Source organism: Montipora capricornis, chromosome 10 (genome assembly GCF_036669925.1).
Source record: "Montipora capricornis isolate CH-2021 chromosome 10, ASM3666992v2, whole genome shotgun sequence".
In the NCBI taxonomy this organism is placed as follows: Eukaryota; Metazoa; Cnidaria; class Anthozoa; order Scleractinia; family Acroporidae; genus Montipora; species Montipora capricornis.
The window spans coordinates 30388033-30398032 of NC_090892.1; positions in this window are offsets into that span (position 1 = coordinate 30388033).

The following is a 10000-nucleotide window of genomic DNA, read 5'->3' on the forward strand; positions in this document are numbered from 1 at the left end:
CATCGATGAAACCCCAACAATTGTCTAAAGCTGCGTCTGACTGATGTACAGCATCAGCATATAACATTATAAATCCAGTCAATCATGTGATTTGTTATGATGCAGATCTCTGGGACTAGTCTTGCAAAGTGAAAAACCATATCACTATATCGGCAAGGATATGAAAATCTTTTGAGGTAGATACACAAAGCAGGAATAGATTCGACAATCAAACCGTTGTACGTCACGAACCCGTCTGTCGGAACTCTCTGTCGGAACTCACTGTCGTTGAAAATCCTTTTCTGTATGCATACGCAATGGAGTTTCTAGTCTCTCTTAAGTTTGGCATTTCTCTCCTAGATTCTCTTAAAGATATATCTGTGATATTCTTCCATCAAAGGCACAAACTCGGTACGAGGAAAATAATGCGCGCCAGTCGTCATCCTGGTATCGTAATCAAATTTTGGCGCCAAATTGTGCACGATGCCGACCCAAGACATGACGTCACTAAAAGTCATCTTTGCGAATGAAGTCGTTGATTCGTAAGCTCCCTTTTTTTCCCACTTGGGCAGTCAAGGAATCAGTGTTGTGTCGGTGTGCGAGTTTTGTGCTGTGGCCCCGACGCTTTTGTCATCAATTGCACTTTGTTCGTGGTTAGCAGCGCTTCCTGTGTGGCTTTCTTGTTGAATGACCAATTTGTCGGCAGTTTTGTCTTGTGGTTCTGAACTTCCTGTGCAATAATCATTTTTTTGTGATGCGTTCCTTTATATAATCTTCGGTGTTGAGTTTTAATCTCATGGAGATTTCTTGACATTCTTCCAACCATGCCTTTTCGCTTTCAAACACGCTATTGTCCTCTATAATAATAATAATAAGTCTAATATATGCAGTTTTCCGCTAATGACGTCGAACTCTTGCTTTCAAATTAAATTTAGAAATGTCCAAAGGCCTAAAACGTTTCCGATTTCTTTTCTTGTTTGAAGACTTTGTACATTTCTGAATAAATTTTAAAAGCATGAGTTTCACGTCATTAGCGGAAAATGGCATATATTAGACTTATTACAAGGGTGTATACTCCTTGTGTTTAGAAACAAGATCCGCAAATGCCCTTTCATACTTTTCCAGTGCTCTTTTTACCTCATCCGCCGATCGACCTCCCGAAACTTGAATAGCGACAGTTTTGCCTAGATGGGTAAGTGCAGCCTTGCTGTTTCGTTGTTTCACTTTAGCCTGTTTGACAGCGATTTCCATAGTTTCCTTGTCAGTCGTTTTGCCGTCTTCAGTTCTCTAGGAACCGTGTATAGCCAGAAATTGAAGAATCCAAACCGAAGAATAACTCGCAATCATATAATAGCAATTTTATTCGATCTGAAATCAAATTAATAGTTACTGACGTCACATTTCGCTTATTCTACTTGGTCAAATAAAATCTTCTCCTGGTTCCTTTTTTTTTTCTCTATAGTTTTTCTGGTTCTTGTGGTTCTTCTGATTTTCGTGGTTCTCTGGTTCTCATGGTTATTGTGGTTCTCATGGTTTTGGTTCTTTGTGTTTGGTTGCCCTGTTCCACCCGCTCCCAGATCTTTAGCGATGGCATGACATGTGGGAACGTTGGAGTGAGAGATGGAATGAGAGCGAAAAGCTGGAGATGGAGCTTGGGGACAAGCGTGACATGAAGAATTAAAAATGAAGGAAGTGGCGATAATCTTTATAGTTTTTTCGAGAGTTTGCAACGTTTGGATAATTTTTTTTTTAAAATTTCTTTATTACAAAAAAGACAAACACACTAAAAATGAGAAGACAAAAAACAAAAAAGAGAATAAAAAGCACCAAATTACTTACAGCACTGAATAAAAGTACATACTCTACACTAAGTTACATGAATCATTACACTAACTACAAGAGTGCGGGAGATGTTAAAATTGTTTCGGTATGGGCTACTGCTCTATCATTGGAAGCGATGGATTCCATTTTTTATAATGAAAGTTTAACTCATTATTTTTTCTCGCAAGGAAGCGTTCGGATTCGAAAGTTCTTTTAAACTTGGCAACTAGTGATGTTAAACATAATGCTTTCTTGGTTAGTTTACGACGATATATGAAAAATTTACTTTCAAGGATAATATAGTTAAGTAGGACACCTCCGTGTGATGAGCCTAAAATTCCGAATAAAATGTCTTTAATTTCGAAAGAATTAACAGTTATTTTTATCGAGTTAAGCAATTCTTTCAATTCGCCCCAAAAACAACGTACTTTAACACAACAGAAGAGGAGGTGTTTTAAAGTCTCCATTTCATTTCCGCAGAAATCACACAGAGCAGATTCGACTTTTTTAAACTTAAACAACATGTCGTTTGGATACAATATTCTGTTCAATATTTTGTATTGGAATTCCCTTAGCTTTGTGTCCAAGGTAGTTTCGTAAGGCAGTAAATATATTTTTTCCCAATCTAACTGAAAGGTATTTGTGTTGAAAATTTCGTTGTCTTTCTTTTGTGCTGTTGGCGTGTTGGATATTTTGGAAATAAGACTATCATAGATTTCTTTTGAGTCGAGCTTCTCCATATTAGTAATTTTTCCTTTAATATGCAAATAAAAGTCACCTGGAATTATATTTCTCGTATTTAAAGAGACAGAGAGTTTATTCGCTTTTAAAGTTTTCCGCCACTCTTGTGGAATTGCACTAAAAATACTAAAGAGTAACAAATGTTCTATTGGCGAAAGTATTGAATGTAATGGCTCCTTGTTGGACTTTAATTCTCCCCTTGAGTCGAACAAGTCGCCAACTTTAACAATTCCGAACTCAATCAGTCTTTGATTGTAAATTGATTTAGATTCAATACAAATAAAACGGTTATTCCAAACGACTTGATTTGCTATTTCAGAGATTAAGAGAGGGGTATCCTGGCTGACAGAGGTCCATGCCACTAAACATTCTTTGTAAAACTCTGGGAGTGCTATAGGAAGCCGAGGATAGCTGAAATTGCAGTAAAACAGGACTTTTCCCCCGACTTTTTTAAGGTAGAAATCTAAGAAGAGATTCCATGTAGCTGGCTCATGAGATAGGTACCTCTTGATGCAAATTATTCTTTGAGCCGAGATCATTGACTCAATATCGGGCATTTTTAAACCTCCTTTATCAATAGAGTTAATCAATGCTGTGCGCTTTATTTTGTCCTTTCTTTTCCATACGAAAGAGTATAATAAGGTGTTAATTTTCTTTATGAACTCTTTATTTCTTGAGATAAGGGTAACTTTATATAAGATCTTGGGAATAGCAAACGATTTAATGACTTGTATTTCCCCAAGTAATGTGAGTCCTCTCCAATCCTAGCAGTTTAACAATCCTTTCAAGGATTTCTCAATTGATTCAAAATTAAGCTTGTAGAAGAGCGAGTATTTTTTTGTAAAATTGATCCCTAAAATTTTTGTAACTTTGCTTATTTCACTCACCCCCAATTCTGAACTGCTGATGTTCATATTCCCGTGTAGGAGGATTTCTGTTTTGTCTTGGTTAATCTTTAATCCGGAGTATGCACCGAACAACTCCAGGGTGTCAAACAGGGCGCTATGGGATGACTTGTCACAGACAAGAGATGTCATGTCATCCGCAAAAGCAACTAATTTAATTTCATTCCCGTCCACCGTGATACCTTTAATTCGGCCATTGTTTCGTATAGATATCGCCAGCAATTCAAGTACTGCGATAAAAAGTGAAGGAGATAGTGGATCGCCTTGTCGAACACCTCGTTCGAGTTTGAATGAAGGAGTGAAAAAGCCGTTATTAGCAACACAGATGGTTATGTTCTTATAAAATGTTCTAATCCATGCTAAGAATGATGTTCTGAAACCAAAGGATTCTAATGATCTTGAAACAAAGTTCCAATTTAGAGAATCAAAGGCCTTTTCAAAGTCTGTAGCGGTCATTATGGCCGGATAGTCTCACGCACTTGTGAATTCCATGATGTCACTAATTGTTCTCACTGCATCGAAGATGGTCCTCCCTTTGACAAAGGCATTTTGATCATGGTGAATAATGTAAGGTAAAACCTTTTCTGACCTTTGAGCGATAGCTTTTGAACCAATTTTGACATCCACATCAACTAGAGAGATTGGTCGCCAATTTTTGATCCATCTCCTATCTTTGTCTTTCTTCTCTATTAAGGTTATTACGGCTTGCTTTTGCGAATTTGATAGTTCACCATAAAAATAAGCATAATTAAGTGAATCCACTAATAGCGTCCCGAGTTCTGGCCAGAAAAATTTGTAAAATTCAATTGTAAGCCCATCATTCCCAGGCGTTTTATTGTTACTAAATGTGGACAAAACCTTAAAACATTCTGAGTATGTTAACTGGCCTTCGCACAAATCGCGCATTGAATCAGATAACTTGGGAAGTGACGAAGAGTTCTGAAGGAAGGGACAATTTGTATAGTCAGTTCGTATACCGGGCGTTTCATCATAAAGGTCTGAGTAGAAGTTGTATATTTCATTCATTATGGTTTTTGAATCAGTGGTCTCCTCATCCTTGTCCCGAACCAGTTTTCTTATGCAACTTTTCTTCTTATTTCTACTTTCTAAATTCAAAGAGTATTTACTATTTTTTCCCCTTGCTCAAGCCATGTCGCACGGGAACGAATCATTGATCCCTTCACAATATAATTGTACTCGTTTCATATTCCACTTTAGCCGATTCAAGATTTGCTAAGTTTTCCTGCGTGGGCGTTTCCGCTATTTTCTCCTCACAAAATTTAAGTTTTCTTTCAATATCTTGCATTTTCTTTCTCCTCTCCTTAGCTTTTGATTTACTGTAAGATATACTTTCCTCGCGAATTTTATATTTCATCCAATCCCATTTAACTCTCAAATCATCACAATAATTAATTTCGTCAAGCCACTTTGGGAAACCATCACGTAAGCACTGAGCATACAGGGGGTCTTCTAATAGGCTGTTATTGAACTTCCAGAAAGAGGGACCACGCCGTTGATCTTTTAAGCTGTTAATTTCAAGGGTTATTGCGGAATGGTCCGTTTTGATTGCTGTCACAATGTCTACATTAGCTACATCGTCTTGTAGCAAATCGCTTATAAGCCAGTAGTCTAATCGCCTTTGAATTATTGGGCTTTTTTGCCTCCAAGTAAACTTTTTAGCATCGGGATTGCGGATTCTCCAAATGTCTACTAAATCATTATTTAACAAAATATCGTCTACAAACTTCACCGATTCTTTTAGCACTGGTTTTCCACCTGAACAGTCTAGATCAGGGTCAAAAGTGATATTCCACTCCCCGCCTAATATAATTTTGTGATTAGTCCCTTGGTATTGCTCGTCACAAAGAAGTTCGGTCAATGATTGAAAGAACAAAGACTGGCTAGTGACACTATTGGGGGCGTAGATATTTACCAAAAAGAAGGGCTCATCTTGAATTGTTGCTTCTATAAATAAAAATTTCCCCTCCTTATCGGTTTGAATTGATTGCAATTTAAAGTCAAAGGATTTGCATATAAGGATAGCAACCCCACGACTATGGGTAGAGCCATGAGCGAAGTATATGACTGCAGGCCATTGTTTTTTCCACTGATTTTCAATATCCTCAGTGCTGTATGTTTCTTGCAAAAAACAGATGTCGGAATTTTGCTTCATTAACCCATTGAAAATTGATTTCCGCTTTCAAAATTTCGTATACCTCGAACGTTCAGAAACAATAGAGCAGCAGCTGGTACTCCCATGGGTATTTGCACTTCCCGAAACAATAAGCAAAATTACTAACATTAAAACACTCATCAAATCAAACATAGAGACACAAGATTTAAACGTAGCCAGTGATAAAAGACTGATTAGCGCTACGTCGTATTGGGTCGTCTCAGCAGTACTCCTTATTTGCATAGTCCACCAGAAGAGCCCCAATGTTTCTTTTAAAATCATAACAACAAGTAATAAATTGATTTTATCCAACAACGCAAAATTCAGGAAATCAAAGGAACCTTTTCTTCTTAAAATGAGCATTGTCCCTTTACCTGGATGCCACAGGTTTTTTTTTTTAAATTATGCTTGTGCGTGATATGTACAGCTTCAAGAAAATTTCTCACCGTCAACAAATAAAATATAAGGTTGTGACCTGAAAGCTGCCCTCTTTCCTCTCTTCCTCGCCTCGATCATTTTAGGGATGAGTTTTTTCCTCATGTCAACAACTTGTTTCGGGAGATCTGGGCCAACGCCAAAGTCACTGTCTCTGCTAAGAGTGGAACGGCGGGCGAAAATATCCTCCCGATCTGAGTAGCGGAGACAACGTGCGATAATACCTCTGGGTTTACCGTTGTTTGGTCTTCTGCCGGTCCTATGGACACGTTGGATTTCGATTTTACGAGCATTGGAGATTCCCAGATTATTCTCCAAAAAGTTATACAAGACTTCTTTGGTATCCTCCTCTCTATCCTCACGGATGCCATAGAAATGTAAGTTTTCGCTGGTACACTTCGTAATCCAGAAGTTGTAAACAGAGTATCTTCAGCTCCTCCTCGTTCTTTGTTATTATCTCTCCCATTTTAGCCCTATCTTCTTGGACATCTTTGTTTAAGCTTTCTACACTCTACTCTAGATTATTTGTAGTAGTAGATACTTTCCTCAGGTCTTGCTCGATGCGAACACAATCTTGTTGAAGGGATTTGACGGTTAGGTTGATTCGCTCGACGGACTCTCGAAGTGATTGGATTTCAGTTGCAATTTGGTCCAATTTGACAAGTTTACTGAGAATCAGGTCCAATCAACCCCGTCAAATGCCTTTTCCTGATCAAGAGAAAGAAGAGCAGCAGGAGCACCCGAAGAAGAACAAAAATCAACAACATCACGAAGAAAAGCAACATTTTCACCAATAAAACGTTCAGGAACACCACAAGACTGATCTTTATTTACAACCAAATGAATTGCCTTAAGAAGATGACCAGCAATAGAACGAGAAGCGATCTTATAATCGACATTCAACAGGGAGATTGGACGCCAGTTCTTGGGATCAAGACGATCCTCTTTCTTAAAAGATAAGGTGATGATACCTCAGAGTGAGAGTGAGACAAAGAGCCCAAACCAAACCCCAAAACATGCCAAAATTTTAAATAGAATTCCATGGGAAGGCCATCACAACCAGGAACTTTACCACGGGCCATGCCCTGAACAGCCGCAAAACACTCCTCCTGGCTGAGAAGACCTTCGCACACCTCAGTATCACCATAAGGAAGAACCGAAAAAATGTTTGAAAGAAGCTCAGCACGAGCATTAGAGTCACAAGGAGCAGCAGAGAAAAGATCCGAGTAGAAAGAACGAAAAACATCACACAACCCATCCTTATCTGTAACCAAAGTACCATCACTAGCTCTCAGTGCCGAGATATTACGGTCAGTGCCGTTTTTCTTTCGAGAAGTAAGCAGAGGAGCACCATGAGCAACCTCCAGATCAAGAGCACAAAGACGAGACAGAGTAGAGAGATAAACAGGAAGGAAAGAAAGACGACCAGAATCAATATGAACTTTTAAATGGGCAGCCAGTTTAGACAAAATATCACGTTCCACTACTTTACTTTTACTACGGTTAACACAATAATTAATAGTAATACGCGTAATATGGGATTTGCCGCTGTCCCACCACCCAGTGAGGGAAGAAAAAGAAGACTGACGAGACTGCCAATAAGACCAAAAAGTTGAGATGAGGTTGATATACTCAGCTTCACCCAAAACAGAACGATTGACCTTCCACAACCCCAGATCCGGAGGAATGGAGTTGGGGAGAGCCCATGAAAAAGAAAGAGCACAATGATCAGAAAAAGGACATGGCAGAATGTCTACAGAAGACACATAAGGCACCCAAGCATACGGACAAGCGATGAGGTCAATGCGCGATGCAAGGGCCCCATTGGGCTGGAACCAGGTGAAAGCAGAATCATTTGGGTGCCTTTTACGCCAGATATCACCACACAACAATCCGAAAACATAGCCGACAACAAAGCAGAACTTTCCCGAGAGACATCAAAAGGACAAGACCCACGGCAATCTCGAACACGGTCCAGGACTGTGTTGAAATGGCCGCACAAAAGAGTAGGAACAGGAGGATCGATAGAGTCAACACTACGAACCGAAAAAGTGTCATGATCTAAATTACGGTTTGGAGCATAAATAGAAGCAACACGGAAAACAGAACCACGAAGACAAAACTCAACCAAAACAAAACGACCATCAAACTCGCAAACAACAGACTTACACTTAACCGAACGATACAACACAACCACACCACGAGAATGATTCGTACCAAAAGAACCATCACACAAATAACCAAACCGAGAAAACCAAGAAAGAAGATCATCATTAGAGACGGCGTGGGTCTCCTCTAGACAAACTACCGAAGGAGAGAGATGGGAAAACCACTGGAGAAACCCAAGACGCTCGTCACCATCTCTCAACGCATTAACGTTAACAGAAATAACAGTGAGAACCATAATAAAGCAAAAAAAGTGTGAAAAACCCATGACGAAAAACTAAAAGGTGGCGAGACAACGGCAAAATTAATGGCGCCTAGCAGGGCTAGGCGAGGAAGCACGACGGCGGGACCTATGAGGATCCAGGCTAAGAGGGGGCCTCTCATCACCGGAATGAGAGGACGTACGGAGGGCCATCCCTGAGCCAGAACTTTGTGAACTGACCCGGGGAGGAAGAGGTACGGCAAAAGCATGCGAAAACTGGGAAGAGCCCCCAACCTGCCCCGAAGCAACGAGATCATCAGTGGATGACGGCAGGGCCGCCTTCAACTTCTGCACCATGCTCGCAGTTTCCTCTCTTGACACAAGAGGGGGAAGCAACTCCCCCAAAACACTACGCCCAACTTTGACAGGTGTTTTAGACCGTAAAGGTCCAGAATCCACCAGGAGGAGGCCGGAGCATCATCACCCGATTCAACCCCATCTTCTGACACACCCGACGATGGCGTTACAGATAAGACAGACCCCGAAAGGAGAGAAAAAGAAGGGGAGGACTCCTGCATCTCCTCCTGAGGCACATGAACCTGACCGGTGGAGGCCTCCAAAACACTTACAGAAACCTGGCTAGGAGAGGGATCCAGAACCCTCTCCTCAGTCCCGCCAGAGCCACTGACCAGCAACGACTGGCTCGCCACTTCGTTGAGCTCATTATCTCAAACATCGACACTCATTTCTTCAACACCATGAGAAGATCCAGGCCCAGGCTCCAGGACAACCACGGGCTCAGCGTCACCAGACACAACAACGGGGGCGGCCCCAGCCGCAGCCGCAAATTCAGCACCATCCAAAACATCATTATCATCATCATTATCATTCTCGCAATTGAAGTCAGTAGACGGGTTCCCCGGCACATACCATGCTGGCTTTGGGCAATTGCGAACAAAATGCCCAGCCTTGTGACATTGACGACATTTAGCCTTCAAAGGGCAATCAGCAGCCTTATGGTTGTCATTGCAGATATCACACACAAGGAGCTGCCCCCTATACCACACCAGACAGTTGACCCCATCAATTTTGATGCTCCACGGGATTTCATGCTTGCGCACCATGCGCACCAAATGCATACCCGTATAAACACCCGGGACATTAGTCCACTGCTGGTGCTTAACTTCTTTAACATCCCCAAAAAATTTCAAAGCGTCTCTTACTTTATCATTACTGTCCTCCAAAGGGAACAGGTAAACCATAACCAAAGTGACTTGAGCTGAAGAAATGACCTCACAGCGGACATCACCAAAAAGTATAGACCCGGCATCCTCATAGGTCTTTTTATGGATGGGATCAATAAACTAAGTACGGATAATTCCCCCTGGACAGAGCTGGATTGAATCAACCAGGACAGCCAGGGAGTCAGCTATGATGCCGGCAACCCTGGCATGGGAAGTCCCAGCGGGGAAGCCGGACTTTATGATTAAAGTGCGCGTATTGCGCAGAACCATTATGAAAAAATAATTTTAAATTCTTTACCAATTACCAGTACAATGTTATTAACCGTGAACTAAG